The sequence below is a fragment of the Oncorhynchus mykiss genome, chromosome 10, assembly GCF_057628025.1.
Source record: "Oncorhynchus mykiss isolate SJ-2025 chromosome 10, ASM5762802v1, whole genome shotgun sequence".
Lineage (NCBI taxonomy): Eukaryota > Metazoa > Chordata > Actinopteri > Salmoniformes > Salmonidae > Oncorhynchus > Oncorhynchus mykiss.
This window is the reverse complement of record NC_143031.1, coordinates 38,934,061-38,951,362: the sequence shown is the minus strand read 5'-3', so window position 1 is coordinate 38,951,362 and position 17,302 is coordinate 38,934,061. Positions and strand designations below refer to the sequence as shown.

Genomic DNA, 17,302 nt, shown 5'->3' with positions numbered 1-17,302 from the left:
TGAAAGTACAGTATTTTGTGCTTAAAAACGTAATAAGAGTGGATATACATTTATCTTCATTGAAATATGGTACTTTTTAAGGCTGCATCTGTGGACAATTGCCCAAATGGAATTAGAAAATTCTTCCTCCATGATGTCAGGATTTTCCTGTGATGGATGCGGAATATGATGCATATGCATCATGTGAAATCTGAGACTCTAGTTCCCCTTTCATTTACCCAGTTTCAAAGGGGAATTATTACCATGTTTCTACAATACACACACGCACACACGCACACGCGCACACACACACACACACACACACACACACACACACACACACACACACACACACACACACACACACACACACACACACACACACATCAGTTTAAGGTAACTAAAATAAATGATTATAAACCTTCAGTTTCCATGGCTTTGCATTGAGCAGGTGTCTCTGTAACTTCTATGGCCAAGAAATGCCTGATTCAGATATGGTATAGCTGCACCTGGCTTCAACCTCAATTCTGTCTGCCGATACTGAAATCCCACATGCTGCCTTCCATTATCAAGCCACTTGCAATACCACATGATTTCAATCAACCATATGAAAGGAACCATAGACAATATGGTGACAGGCTACATACCAGTACTATAGACCCCTTTCCAGTACACAACACACTGATGTCATGCAAAGATGCACACGACTATTGGCGGCAGAAAGAAAGCCATCTCCATCTGCGCCCATTCAACATAGCCTAGATGTACGTTTTTATTACTTCTAAACAAAATCACTTTTGGGGTTCTCATACGCTTACAATTCTGTTTTGATTTTTGCTTTAACAGTCGCTAAGATTACATTTGGTTGTGATCTTTGCAAAATAACTATTTTGGATGCAGCAAGTGTTAGCTACAATGCTAACGCTCATTGACATAGGTTGTAGCAAAAGCTAGCCCAAAGAGCCAATTTACTGGTTGAAGTTGAAGTGTTTAATTATAATGCAATTGATTTTAAATGATGACACAAACATTATATTAAGTAGGACATTCATGTTAGCCTTAAAATCCTATTATAATCCAAAAGTTGTGTGAAATGCACTCATAAGGAACATGTAAATAGAGGCTTTTTTTGCTGCCATTCTATAAGAACTATAGTTCCCCCTGCTGGTAAGGGAATTCTATAACAACAATGTAAATGTTCATAGCCAATAGAGGGCAATAGAAACCATATCAATTATGAAAACGTTTTTAAAAGCAATGGAACAATAAGCCTGTAATCAACTATTATTGTTTTGTAATGACAAAATAAGTATACACATTCATATTCTACAGTGGGTGATGCTGTCAGTTTCTAATAATTCAAAATGAGACAAAATGAAACTGCTCTCTGTTTAGTCACAACGACAGTTACAGTACTGTGGGTTTATGCATTGTAATGCGTATATTTTGAAAACAGTACTAAATATTTCTCGAAACGGCAATTCTGACCTTTTAGAACCTAATGGGGGGGTGGGAAAGTTGTCTGACAACATTTTCTTTGTGAATTAATCTGTCATTGATGCATATGGCTTTGTACAATATCCTCCTGACACTAGTCCACATGGTGAAATAGAACTCTCACTCCTCTGTAAAGGCTGCTTTTTTGGACACTCAACCCCACTCTTAAAAACAATGAGGGCAAGAGAAAGTCAGAAGTTGTTGTTGGTGTGCGTGCATGTGTCTGCATGCCTGTGTGTGCCCCAGGAGGCTGCTGAGAGGAGTACGACTCATTATAATGACCGGAACGAATCAAATGGAATGGCATCAAACACTTGTAAACCATGTTTGATATATTTGATACCATTCCACACATTCCACTCCAGCCATTACCAGAAGCCTGTCCTCTGAAATGAATGTGCCACCAACCTCTTGTGGTGTGTGTGTATATATGTGTGTTTGTGTGTGCGTGTGACAGGGTGGGAGGCGTGATGTGAAGGAAGTTTTCTTTGATATAAGCACAGTGTGCTGGGCAGTTCCTCACTCCCCTCCTCACTCCAGCTCAAACACCACAGTTTGTTGTTTCCTTTGTCAAATCAAATCAAAGTTTATTGGTCGCATACACAGATTTGCAGGTGTTATAGCAGTTGCAGCGAAATGCTTATGTTACTAGCTCTAACAGTGTAGTAGAAAGTCACGCAAATAGAATACAATTACACAAATAATCAAAACAGGAAATCAAGAAAAAACAGAACGAGTCCAATTTACAATCTAGAGTAGAGTGAACATGTGTTAGTATCCAGAATACAAATATGTAGTGTGTGTATAGGCAGTATATCATTTGGAAAGGCACAGTAGTAGGTATATTAGGATGAGCTATGTTGAGAATACAGTATATACTGTAAATACACAGTATATAAACAGAATATGAGGTGACCAGCATTCAATGACTCTATATACTGTACATGAGGCATTAGTATCAAGGTGCAGGGCAGAGTACCGGGCAGGTAGCCGACTAGTGATGGCAGTTCTTGGTCTCGGCTCTGATACACCTGTACTGTCTCCGTCTGCTAGATGCTAGCAGGGAGAACAGACCGTGGCTCGGGTGCCTGAGGTCCTTGATGATGATCGAGGCCTTCCTTTGACACCGTTTGCTGTAAATATCTCTATGTCTTTGTGCTCCGTAGTACATCACAGCGGTATCAGCTGTCTGGAAGACCACAAACCAGATCCCGGAGAGATGTGTACATATTTACCACTGATAGCTTCATGAACACTAAGGCCATGTGTGGGGCCATGCACTCAGAACAAAATGGTACTGTTCGGGCTTGCTTCAACCTCAGGGCCAGCATCGTACATCAGAGCCAGGCAGGTCAGGATTCCGGTTCTGCACTGGGAAGAAATTCAAAGATAGAGATGTGCTTTAGTTGAGACAGACTCCACATCACATTCCCAGAAGGCCACAATACAGGCACATTGTAACAATGTTCGTCTGAGGAAGCAGGAGTAGACCAAAGCGCAGCATGGTACGTGTTCATATTTCCTTTAATTAACTGAACACTAAATACAAAAGAACAAGAGAATACATGAGAACCGAAACAGTCCCGTATGGTGCAAACACTGAAACGGAAAACAACTACCCACAACCCATAGTGCGAAAACAGGCTGCCTAAGTATGGTTTTCATTCAAAGACAACGATTGACAGCTGCCTCTGATTGGGAACCATACTAGGCCAAACACCTAGAAATATAACACATAGAACCAAAACATAGAATGCCCACCCCAACTCACACCCTGACCAAAAACATAAAAAATTAACTAAGGTCAGGACGTGACACACATAATGGCCATGCCAAGTCTAGGACCAAAAGGCTCCTCAACAGCTTCTACTCCCAAGACATAAGACTGCTGAACAATTCATAAAATCGCCACCCCAATTCATAAAATGACCCCTCCCTCCCTTTTGTAGCCTAGTGGTTAGAGCGTTGTACTAGTAACCAGAAGGTTGTAAGTTCAAATCCCCGAGCTGACAAGGTACAAATCTGTCATTCTGCCCCTGAACAGGCAGCTAACCCACTGTTCCTAGGCTGTCATTGAAAATAAGAATTTGTTCTTAACTGACTTGCATAGTTAAATAAAGATAAAATAAAATTATCTATGCATAGTCACTTTACTCCCATCTACATGTACAGATTACCTCAACTAGCCTGTACCCCTGCACACTGACTCTGTACTGGGGCCCACTGAATATAGCCTCGTTATTCTTATTGTTACTTTTTATTATGACTTTTTGTTTTAGTCAACTTGGTAAATATTTTCTTCTTCATGAACTGCACTGTTGGTTAAGGGCTTGTAAGTAAGCATTTCATGGTAAAGTCTACACTTGTTGTATTCGGCGCATGTGACAAATAAAGTTTGATTTGATGTACTATCATTAGGCATTTTATCAATCCCTGAGCCTTGGACTGAGGACAAGGGGGATAATGAGATGGTAATTATCTGCTTAGGGGTTGGGTTAAATGTGGAAGACACATTTCAGTTGAATACATTCAGTTGGACAACTGACTAGGTATCCCCCTTTCCCTTTCCATTTCAATTGCTGAGTAAAAGCTTAGTATAGATTAAACTCAACCTGGCACCCTCTAGCTGCACTAGTCAATATGTTTGAGTGGATTAGATTTAGAGGTGCTTTCTCTATAAAGAGGTTACTATGGTTGTTTTTATTTCTTTATAGATGACTGCCATATCAAACAATGACAGCGACAATGATGTAGTGGTTTTACGCCTCCACCATTGTCAGATGTGGTGTTGTGTTACATCTTTTGTTGTTGGGGAATAAAGAGTAAACCCACTGGGCATAGATGTCTATTCCATGTTGGTTCAATGTAATTTCATTGAAATGATGTGGGAACAACGTTTATTCAACCAGCGTGTGCCCAGTGGGAAGGCGAAGTCATTACCATTAGATATGTAATCTAACCTAGATTATACACATACTTGAGCCACAGGAGGCTGCTGAGGGGAGGATGACTCAATAATGGCCAGAATGGAGCAAATGGAATGGCATCAAACACGGAAAGGATGTGTTTATGTATTTGATACCCTTCCACTTATTCCTCTCCAGCCATTACCGCTAGCCCATTCTCTCCAATTAAGGTGCCACCAACCTCCTCTGTTGAGAATACTTGCGGGTGAACACACTTCTTTATTTATGCATACGACTCCAGATGAAAGACGGCCTATGTTTTGATTCACCATATTACCATTGATTGTCGCTCAGGGCTCATTGGTTTCTGTGGCGACATGGTTAGTGGGTTGGTGATGATGGAAGACTGTGGGTGTTTTGTTGCAGCATCCTGCCGTCAGTGTGGCTGTCGAACTCCCTCTCTCAGGAAGTTGCTCTTAAAGACTCAAGGGTCTCACTCATAACAAACCTCGGGCCCACACACAACCACCCATAACCAAATTACTGGACAAACAAGTAAATATTTATTGGGTAAATAATGGACAAAAACCAAAATAGAAAATGTCAATAGCAGTGAATCGGATCAGTGGACAATCAAAAACTTTCCCACGTCACTGAGAACATCCAGTCAATAGATATATCGAGAACATTCAGTCCTCTAATGTTTGTCAAAAAGCTTTGGGTTACAGCAGAGCATTGATGGAGAAATCATGGGAGACATTCATTGGTTATTTGCCCCCTGTGTGTCAGAAGGACACGGATTGAGTGTAATGGAGAGGGTGACTGCCTGAGTAACCCATCCCCCGAGAAGAAGACTCATGAATGTCCTATGCGTGCATATCAACAGTATTCTGCTTCTCAATTAGAATAATACACTGCCTCTCCCAAGAGCTCCAATGATCAGTTTCAAACTCCAAGGTCAGGGGTCAGCCACCACTACCTGGCATAATGCTAGTATCAGTCTCAGCCCAGCTCCTGATTACTGTCTAAGCTGCCACAGAGGTTTGTGTTTCCAGAGGTCCCTCAGAAGCTGATCCTGATTCAGTCCTTAAATACTCCTGAAGGCTAAGGGGATGGCGAGGGTACTGAAAGTAGAGGAGTTCAAACTTGCTGAACTGTGAGGTAAGATAACACTTCCTTTGGCAGGCTTAGATGGCCTTGGTATGTTTGGAGAGCTGGCGTAACGTGATAGGCCAGAATGCTGAGCCATGGAGTGAATCACCTCAGGCCCTTATACTCTGAGGGCCAAAGCTCTCAGTCTCTGCCTGTTTGATTTGTGATGGCTCCAGGTCTCAGGTGATAACAACGCACCTGTGAAAATGCTAGTGTGATCCACATAAGACCCTACACTAAAATATCTGAGATGAAATATGCTACTCAGAAATGTACTGTATCTGAGAAACTAGATGTATATTTATCAACAGTTAACATGTATGGACAAGTGCATACAATCACAGTGGTAGTGTAAACCTATATATCATTCGTAAAATTTGTAACATACTGTGTGGAGGGCCCCATGAAAAATGCCTACCTTACTCTTGGCAAAATTAATCATTTGCCAGGCTGTTTCTCGATAGACCAACAGCCATAGTACCTGGAGCCAACATCTAGTTATTACAGTTGTGGGAATTGTTAGATGGATGCCAGTGCACAGAAGATTTATAAAATTGTATGTATGATTGCAGAAAAGCTCTAATCAAAATTCAAAACGGAATGTTTTGCACTTTGTAATAATGCAGATTATATAAACTAGACAATCTGATGCATTGTATTTAATGTGAAGTATCAGCCATCATGTCTGACAACATTACTTATTCCATCTCCAACAAGGATTTATGACATTTCATAAAAAACAACTCCAATGACAAGCTGACTTCCTCTGTAACTAAAAAAGGCCAACAATAACCATCTCGTGGTCTTCTATTAATGATAGCTTTCATCATACTTTCTATGTTGGTCGATGGCAGGCGGTTGTCACTTAAATGATTTGATAATGATAGTGTTCCGCCTGCCAACCACAACATGGGCAGCCATTGTTTTAGTTTTTTATCCAGTGCTGCACCCCACCCAGTGCCATTCTATAAATGGGAAAGGATGCTGAATAATAGAGCTACCCTTTTCTTTGCTGTGGTGAAGCAAGGAAAAACTAACTCAACATTCACATTCATTCCCTCAATCGGAAATAGTATCACATAATGTACAACTCAGTACAGTCAAGCTAGAACACATTAGATTATATACTTGAATTTACAGTAACTGTGTAATAAAATGCCTATAGTAATGAAATAATTTACTAACATATTGAAACATGAATTCATTGGAATTTGTATATGCCTACACAGCATTTGCATGTTTGAGGAAAAATGAAAATCCCTTTAGAACTATCCCAGTACATTCTTACTTTCATTTTGCTGTTCCCGGATCATCATCGACATGCCTTTAAACAAACACTCAACAGGCTTAGCAGATAAGGCTCCTTGCAACTCAGCACATTCTCTCTGACAGGACCTGGAATAACAGAGTTGAAGGGTCAGGGGTCAGGATGAGTAATGCCTGGCAGGTAGAGGGGACTTAGGGTGAATTACATCATAAGAGGAGCCACTCATCTGCCCTAAACTGTAATTCATTAACCCTCCTAGAATTTTATCAGTTCTTCCCACTGTCTGGAGTGGACTAATGACCTGGGTCACGCAACACAACCCTGTGCCATTAAGAATTATGTCGCTGCACACTGAGATAACCTGCCCTAAATAAACCGTCAGGGTACAAATTCCAAGAGCGGCCCTATGATAGAGACCATATTTCACTCAAAACAGAAGTGAAAGAGTGGACACTTTAGAAAGAGAAAAGGTCTGAGCTTTTATAGTCTTTCTTTTCTCTAAAATATTATGATTTCCAATCATTCTTAATTAATATAAGGCCATTGTAACTTACTGTTTTATACAGTGGTGCAAAGTTAAAATAGTTTAAAGTACTACTTAATAAATATCTGTCATTCTGAAGTTTGAGGCCGTCTTAATAACTCCGGAGACACCATGACATATAAAAATAAGCATTTGCGGAAACTAAAAGGCTAAATGTGAAATTAGAGGCAACTAAACATAAAAATAAAAATCTTCAGAAATAAATAAATAGCTAATTGACGCAGTTATTGGCTAAGAAAAACAATTTGATCTCTTTGAGCCATTAGATGGCAGTAACAGTCTTTCCTTGCTGAACTAGGCTTTCTTCTTATTCATTGACAGGGTAGGCTCTGGACTTCTGTATGTGCTGCTTCACCACGTCATATTGGTTTGTGGGTTTTTGAACAGAATGTCAGCATAAATCCATTTCTTTTTTTGAACTCAGCTTCATTGGATGTGAAAAAGCAAGTACATTTGACACGTCAACAGAATATGAGAAACTGCATTTCTTGTCTCATATGACTAATGTGCCAGCACAAAATTCACAGTGTCTCACCACCACCCAGCCAACACAGAATAATGACACAGTCCTTCTCTGGAAAAATGGAAAACAGAGGCTGAGCCGTTTAACATTTTGAGTGCAATGGTTGGAGGACAAGCTCAAAATAAAGAAAAGAAAAGCACATTTCCTTTCAATTCACTGAAAATAATGCCCTACTGGCTTTATCTATGGCCTAAAAGACTTGAGAAAATCACATAACACCATAATACAGTAAATGCACTTTAGAGAGAGTCTACGTGTATGGCAAACAGGGCAGTGTTTTGCAGAGTAGTTAGTATTGAAATAGCAAAGCCTGCAGCTACAGCACCAAGTCTGTACCATTAGCTCAGTCAGAGCAGCCTCCATTACACGGCTCTGAAACACAATAAGAACATAGAACGGGGGTTTCACACGAAACACCGCCCTCTTTGAGGTCTTTGAAATGTAACTGTGGCACGGTGCCCACAAGAAAAAAATTCTATAGTACAGTGCCTTACAAAAGTATTCATCCCCATTGCCGTTGTTTTATTTTGTTGCATTACAACCTGTACTTTAAATAGATTTTTATTTGGATTTCATGTAATGGACATGCAAAAAATAGTCCAAATTGGTGGAGTGAAATTTTAAAAAGAACATGTTTTTAAAAAAAATTTAAAAAAAGAAAAAAAATGGAAACATGGTGCGTGCATATGTATTCACCCCCTTTGCTAAGAAGCCACCTAAATAAGATAAATAAATATAAATATATATCAGCAACTTTGAACAACCCACGGAGCACCATTAAATCCCTTATTTAAAAAATGGAAAGAATATGGCACCACAACAAAGAGAGGGCATTAATCAGAGAGGCAACAAAGAGACCAAAGATAACCCTGAAGGAGCTGCAAAGCTCCACAGCGGAGATTGGAGTATCTGTCCATACGACCACTTTAAAACATACACTCCACAGAGTTGGAATTTACGGAAGAGTGGACAGACAAAAGCCATTGCTTAAAGAACAAAATAAGCAAACACGTTTGGTTTTCGCCAAAAGGTATGTGGGAGACTCCCCAAACATATGGAAGAAGGTACTCTGGTCAGATGAGACTAAAATGTAGCTTTTTGGCCATCAAAGAAATCGCTATGTCTGGTGCAAACCCAACACTTCTCATCACCACGAGAACACCATCCCCACAGTGAAGCATGGTGGTGGCAGCATCATGCTGTGGGGATGTTTTTCATCGGCAGGGACTGGGAAACTGGTCAGAATTGAAGGAATGATGGATGGTACTAAATATAGGGAAAATCTTGAGGGAAATCTGTTTCAGTCTTCTAGAGATTTAAGACGGGGACGGAGGTTTACCTTCCAGCAGGACAATGGCCCTAAGCACACTGCTAAAACAACACTTGAGTGGTTTAAGGGGAAACAGTTAAATATCTAGAATGGCCTAGTCAAAGCCTCAAGATTTTCCCTATATTTAGTACCATCCATCATTCCTTCAATTCTGACCAGTTTCCCAGTCCCTGCCGTTGAAAAACATCCCCACAGCATGATGCTGCCAACACCATGCTTCACCGTAGGGATGGTGTCATGTTTCCTCCAGACATGAGGCATGTCATTCAGGCCAAAGAGTTCAATCTTGGTTTCATCAGAACAGATAATCTTGTTTCTCATGGTCTGAGTCCGTTAGGTGCCTTTTGGCAAACTCCAAGCGGGCCGTCAAAAGCCTTTTACTGAGGAGTGGCTTTCTGTCTGGCCACTCTACCATAAATGCCTGATTAGTGGAGTGCTGTAGAGATGGTTGTTCTTCTGGAAGGTTATTCCATCTCCACAGAGGAACTCTGGAGCTCTGTCAGAGTGCCCATTGGGTTCTTGGTCACCTCCCTGGCCAAGGCCCTTCTCCCCAGATTGCTCAGTTTGGTTGGGTGGCCAGCTCTAGGAAGAGTCTTGGTGGTTCCAAACTTCTTCCATTTAATAAAGATGGAAGCCACTGTGTTCTTGGGGACCTTCAATGCTGCAGACATTTTTTGGTACCCTTCCCCAGATCTGTGCCTCGACACAATCCTGTCTCTGAGGTCTACGAACAATTCCATGGACCTCATGGCTTGGTTTTTGCTCTGACGTGCACTGTCAAATGTGGAACCTTATATAGACTGGTGTGTGCCTTTCCAAATCATGTCCAATCAATTGAATTTACCACAGGTGGACTGTTTCTAAAAACACATTTTCACTCTGTCATTATGGGTTATTTTGTGTAGATTGGTGAGGAAAACATGTTATATATTACATTTTAGAATAAGGCTGTAATGAAAGAAAATCTGGAAAAAGGGAAGGGGTCTTAATACTTTCGGAATACACTGTATGGGTGGCACAAATTGCGATATGGGGAATGGGAGTGGGAAGGGTATATGCAAATTAAATACTTTATATTATTTACTATAGTTAAAAGGTAGTGTTTTTGCGGACCTTACTGTAATTTTACTAGTTTTTTCCCCCTATAGTATTCTACAATATACTACAATATTTAGGTCTGAAAGAAATGTGCATTTGTAAGTGTAATTCCCCTTTAATTGCGCATCTGGCCCTTTAATTGTGCATCTAGCAAGTGAGGAATGTGCTGTCTAATGTGCCGGTCTAGCGATTGTTCTGTACTGCTGCTACTCGTTTCATGGAAATGTTTGCAAATACCAAATAATAGATACAAATTATATTCTTACTCATGATATTCTTCTGCCAGGTAAGCCTACTTTGCAGTTAACATTTAATTGAGAAGGTTTTGGAAAAAGTATTTCTGTCAACCCATAAGATGGTTATCACACACGGTTACACACGGTGTGATTGACAAACGCGCACACCACACAAACAGACATAGTCAATATTGCTGGAAATTAACTTGCAGATATTGGGTGTTTCTCAATATGCATATTACCGTGCTCCACACTCTCATGCTCTAAATGCATTTTCCGAGGACGTTCTCTTGAGTATGCTCTTCTGAGTATGAGAGTGTGGAAAACGCTTAACACATTTAATTTGAGAAGCACTTGCACTCCCCCTACTGTATTACCTTATACTGCATCTCCCATTCACTGAACCTTCGTCCAGTCAGGACAATGGCAAAAATAGAAACTAAACAAGATATACACAAACTAAATGTTTTACTTCATAACTATCAGCTTACTATATGTGAATCTTAATAATGCAGCTAACCAGACAGTATAAAAGGCCAAAATGACCTAAAACCAATGTTATCCAAGGTCGATGTCAATTCTTTGTGGGTAGCTAGCTAACAATTATTTGTGGCTATCTGGCTAGCTAACAATAGTAGCTAGCCAGTTAGCTCTATTGACTTACGACCTACACACACACACTACAGTGGGTATTGTAGGCAGGTAACCATGCCAAAATGAACACAGCATGTATTTATTAATGTATCAAGATAAATTGTAGTCAGGCAACAAATGAGATGTGAATAGGCAAAATGTAATTCTGAAGTCGAAGTGTATATTCTCTCGCTTCAGCTCAAATAATGGCCGCCATTGATTTCAAGACATTTTTTAGGTGGTTGTGTCAAATTGATTAGCATACTTTCCGTTGAAGCTTGCATCGATACATGCTTCAAAATATGTAAAAATGGAGTACGCATTTGAGAAGTGCCCTACGTACTCCGTTTCGCATACTTTAATTTGGACTCATACTCCGACCCTGTCGTTCTCCAATTTGCATGCTTGGAGCCCCGTAGTATGCATTTTAAGAAACACCCAATGTGTTGATTAGATAGTAGTTGGGAGCTTGTGGTTTCTGATACTTGTGAGATTTGTTTATGACAGTTTTCGGTGCAACACTTGAAAATGGAATGTACTTTCAGAATTGTTTGGCGACCTAGTCATAGGTGTGCTGCAAGCCACTGGTACCTCACGATTTACCTTTTAGAGACCCATGTTCTATAGTAAGTACTACATATGATCGAGGGATACTACAGTGTGTAGTATAATATACTACAGTTAACTACAGAATTATATAGTAAGTACTGTAGTATTCTATAGTAAACTGTAGTATTTTTTCATGTGGGTGGGCTCAACGTGGCTTCCTCAGCAGTTACATGTGCCAGGCAGCCTCTCCAAGCTGAGGGCCAGGAAGTGTATGGGAAATGCTAATGAGCTGTCCACACAAGGCTGGCCAGGGACATGAGACACACACACACACATCGGGAGAGACTCTCTCTGGCATGGCTTCCTTCGATTGTGTTTGATGAGGCTCTCTCAGAAGCACACATTCCTCTTTCATGCCTTCATCTGAGTATGGAGCTTATTGGTGATGAAACAGATTACATCCCTGTGACAAACTTGATTCATCAAATAAGGACGTGGTAAAATGTGAGCCTTTATGTCCGGTGTGTGCGTACTGGTAGCGAAGTCAGGTGCAGAGAGTTGTGAACAGGCGCACACTTTATTGAGGCAGGAGTAACCAACAGACGGATGCAACTGCGTCAAAACCTCCAGCCCATAGACAAAAGTGCAAAACGAGCAAAACAGTCACAATAATTTGTTTAACAATAAACATCTTCGTGAACAACATGGTATAAGCAAACCAGTCTGGCGCGTCACAAATTAACACGTAACACAAACAATTTCACACAAAGACATGAGCGGGAACAGAGGAATAAATACATGCAGTGTGATTGGGGAATGCAAACCAGGTGTGCAGGGAACAAGACAAAACAAAGGGATCAATGAAAAATGGAGCGGCGATGGCTAGAAAGCCGGTGACGTCGACCGCTGAACGCCGCCTGAACAAGGAGAGGAGCAGACTTCGGCGGAAGTCGTGACACTTTAAGACGTGAGACATGTGGAATATGATGAAAATATTTTCAGCAATAAGAGTATGGATTATTCAAAACTTGAAAATAATTAAGAAAAAGCCAGATTCATCTAGTAACCCTGCACAAAGCAAAACCAATATAAATATTGTAAAAAGTAAAATCAGCATCTTTCAGTAAAACTATCAGTAAACTATTTTTGTACTCTTCTTGCTTCAGGGCTGAGCTCCTCATTAGCAGGCAAAGATCCATGGTTATAGAGATGCTCTAAAAAGCCTTGTATTATTCATTATGCTTTCCCAGGTGTTACTCCACATGCGTACATTGAACTGTTTAAGTAAGGATAAAGGCTAAATGATCAAACCAACCTTCACTTTCATTACACATTGGCAGTATTATTGGTTCTGCTATCCTCCATGTGCACAGCCATGTAAGTTAATTAAGATTTACAACCACTGGTTCAGGTACAAACAAAAATAAAAACTACCTCGGATAGTTAACTGCTTTGTTAGAAAATACAGGGAACCCAGAAAACTGCTGCCTACAACTGCAGAATTCCCCTAGATCCTTTTCCAAATGGAACATTTTTCTGTTTGATATTATCACTGATCTCAGAGCTGTTGGAGTCTCCAGGGAGGGCTCTGTGGTGACACTAGTGATTTCAGGCCTATTTGCTTTGAGCCTTACAAATGGGAGGGCCAGTGGGCTGCTCTCCTTGGGATTTAGAGCCAGTAGGCAGAACTAGAGGGCTGTCTTTGTGATTACAGCAACCAAACAAACAGTTTATTTTGTGACCATTAGGCCTCATTATACTGTGCTTACATTTAATTATGGTCTCATAATTGCTTACTTCTACATCGGACACTACTGCATCTTGTTGATGTTCAGTGCAATGATATTACTAAGAAAGGCAAACTTTTCCACAGGTGGGGAATACCTTTATTCATATGTATCAGAGCAAATGCCAAAGAATATGAAAGCTGAGCTTAAGGACATTTTGCAATGACATTTAAACTCAATGGCAAAAAAAACGTTGCTTCCATGTGCATCCTGTTTAAAGAGAACTAGACCAGAGGCATGCATTTCTTGTCAGGGTGAGGTCAGCCCTCTATATACACTGGGTTTGTGTTTGTGGATATTTATATTGCCTCAGAGAGGGTAAAGTTGGACACCCATAGGCTCTTGCAGACTGTGACAAATTCAATTTTGATCTAAAAAGTCTTCCTGAAATCAAAGTCCATGAATAGATTTGACTTATATGTCATGTTGTCAATGTAAATCTTAATCATGTCAGTCATGTCATGAATTTAAAACCACTCCCAGTCTCCTATTGGTCCAGGCTCCATTACTCAGCTCACAACCTTCAGGATGTCCACGTTCTCATATCTGCTGTTTAGTTTTGCCATAGAAGGAAACGCCTGCTACCAGTACAGACGTAGGATCTTAATTTGAGCCAGTTTGCTATAGCAGGAAAATAATCCTGCAGCAACAGGAAATGTGAATTATTATGTGGATTATAATTAACAGTGGGAATTACAAACTTCAGAAGCCTTTTTAAGCCTCAGTTCTCCTGCAATATGGTGAACAAATTAAGATCCTATGTCTGTATGTAGTGGAGGCAGGTCAGACAGGACGGGTGAGTCAGTCAGGCTGTGGCCTGCTCAGCTCCATGCTGTAGATGTGGCTGTGGGAGACAGGCCTCCTGCTCCTCTCCCAGACGCTGCACTGCTGAGGAGACACCTGCAGCCACATCACAGTCAGGACCTGTCACAGCCAATGATGGGTGACATTTGGCAGAGAAGGATCATGCAATGGTGCTGTCTCTGAAAGTCATTGTGTCCTCTTTTCTCTCCTCCGCCTACACATATGTTCACACGCATGCGCGGCCACACACGCCCACGGACGGACATGCACACGCAGACACACTTGAACATTGTTTTTTCATTTGGATGAGTCATGTTCAGTTTCCATAGCTGAGTGGATGCTCAATGTCTCTCCTTTCCCTGTTGGACCTGACCTAAACATCAGGCCCTTTGTAAGGAGAAGAGGACTATTCCTTCTGGGCTGTCAGAGTGTGTGTGGCCATGGCTTGGTTTAAAAATAGCCTTTAATAATTTGTCCCTGTTTGCCAGGTTCGATTTATTCCTGTGGCAGGTTTCTTGAACCCGACTCCTCATGCTCTCACGTAAGATATCCAGCACTTTAAAAACCAGGAGCCTCGTTTCTTGCCAAGACCAAATCCTGAACATTACCAGGCCGCCGCAACCAACTCCACTGTGAAACCACTGTACCTTGGAGACGTGTAACACTAGCCAACATGTTCACTTTAAGTGCATTTCACTTCAACAGGGCCTGTTAGCGCATGTAAAAGAGTAGTCCTAGGGAATAGGTGCTCATGAAAGCCAGTATAATTTTTCATTTGGTCCAACTACGATGAGTGATTCATAGGAACTGCCACCCCCCCAAAAAAAGTATTTTAACACCTTTTGTTTTTACAGATGTTGAGTGTGAAAACACCAGCAAAAATGTGTTTATTTATCTTTCTGCCAATATACAGTACGATATTTATTGATTTGAAAGTAGAAAGAGGGGTCTTAGCTTGATGAAACATTGGTCCAGAATATAAGGCTGGTTCATGGATCATTTGCAATGGTCTGGGTGCCCGTTGGCTCCACCGTTGGCTCTCATGACATATTTCTGAGGTCATTAAAAGTCAGTGGAGCAAGATCAGGATTCGGGATGGAGCCACCAGCTGGAATGTCGGCATCACCAAGGCCAATAAACACAGATTGTCTTTCAGAGTGTGGACTCTTTATTTGCTTTGATTGCTAAGGCCAAACTAATAACTTTGTGTAATGTAAGCAGTCAGGAACTGGAGGGTAATTAGAAAAGGTCTGCTTCTGCCTGTTAGATTTCTAGCACAACACTTGGGCCCTTAGTCTTTGGACTTTTGGCTGGGGGAATCTTGAGACCTTATACGTATCTAGAGAAGAAACAACATTGGGGGGGGGGGGGGGGGGGGACGACTTGATGTTGTCACGACTCACAAGTGTTTGTTTAATAGCTTGGGGATAGAGTTGTTTATTTTAACCCGGGCTACAAGTCTTGCCATACTCTTGCACAATGATACTCTCTTTCGGCTTGGGGAGAAGTGTGTGCATTGAAATGGTCCTAGCAGAGTTTTGGACAGAAAGCCAAAGGCACTTTCTAATGATACAAAGACATCATTATGGGTAGGAGTTGTGCACGGTCACCCAGTACTAAGCACCCCTGTGTTTCTGCACTGCAACAGACATTGTGGAGGAAGTTGGTTTTTTAATCCACTGAGCAAAAAGCACATCTTCCAAGTTTTCCCCCTAGATTCCAACAATCTTTCAACCAAATAAAATGCTGCAGGACAGCAATCAACACTCAATATGTCGGCACAATAACAAACCAGCCTAAAGAAATCTCTGAACTTGAATCCAACCCTGCCACCGTATTCCATGACCAAAACAGTCTACTATTTTAACACTGCCAATTCTAGTCTGCATAGGACACATTGGTTGCCATGGATAGGGAAACAAAATTGGGGTCACATACACACATGCTTTGTTTTTGTTTTTGACCAACAGGGTAGATAGAGTAATCCATAAACATAATTTATAATGATGCTACAAAACCAAAACCTAGCCTACGGACAGGGTTGTTTAGGTTACTTTCTAAATGTTTTTTAATTATATATTTTTATTTTATTTCACCTTTATTTAACCAGGTAGGCCAGTTGAGAGCAACTGACCTGGCCAAGATAAAGCAAAGCGACAAAAACAACAACACAGAGGTAAGGAAATAAATATGCAATAGTGGCAAAATAATTACAATTTAGCATTAACACTGGAGTGATGGATCTGCAAGTAGAGATACTGGGGTGCAAAATAGCAACAAAAAAACAAAAACAATATGGTGATGAGGTAGTTGGTTGTGCTATTTACAGATGGGCTGTGTACATGTACAGTGATCGGTAAGCTGCTCTGACAGCTGATGCTTAAAGTTAGTGAGGGAGATATAAGTCTCCAGCTTCAGTGATTTTTGCAATTCGTTCCAGTCATTGGCTGCAGAGAACTGGAAGGAAAGGAGGCCAAAAGGAGGTGTTGGCTTTGGGGATGACCAGTGAAATAAACCTGCTGGAGCGCGTGCTACTGGTGGGTGTTGCTATGAGACCAATGAGCTGAGATAAGGCGGGGCTTTACCTAGCAAAGACTTATAGATGACTTGGAGCCAGTTGGTTTGGCGACGAATATGTAGCGAGGGCTACGCAATCTGTTTCTAGTTGCAGTTGCTTGATAAAGTATTCACCCCCTTGACATTTTTCCTATGTTGTTGCCTTACAACCTGTAAATAAACATATTTTTTGGGGGTTTGTATCAGTTGATTTACACAACTGCCTACCACTTTAAATGTTTTATTGTGAAGCAAACAATAAATAAGACAACACACAGAACTTGAATGTGCATAACTATTCACCCCCCCAAAGTCAATACTTTGTAGAGCCACCTTTTCAGCAATTACAGCTGCAAGTCTCTTGGGGTGTGTCTATAAGCTTGGCACATCTAGACACTGGGATTTTTCCCCATTCTTCAAGGCAAAACTGCTCCTCCATTC

General features: G+C 41.0%; 1 long non-coding RNA gene across 1 annotated transcript; it reads right to left on the bottom strand.

Moving 5' to 3' along the window:
- Nucleotides 1-956: 956 nt before the first annotated feature.
- Nucleotides 957-6,921, bottom strand: LOC110534919 (uncharacterized). Its single transcript, XR_002475183.3, has 2 exons — nucleotides 6,823-6,921; nucleotides 957-2,847 (listed from the first exon to the last, which is right to left on the bottom strand). It is a non-coding gene; the product is annotated as an uncharacterized LOC110534919 (long non-coding RNA).
- Between the last annotated feature and the right edge of the window lie 10,381 nt (nucleotides 6,922-17,302).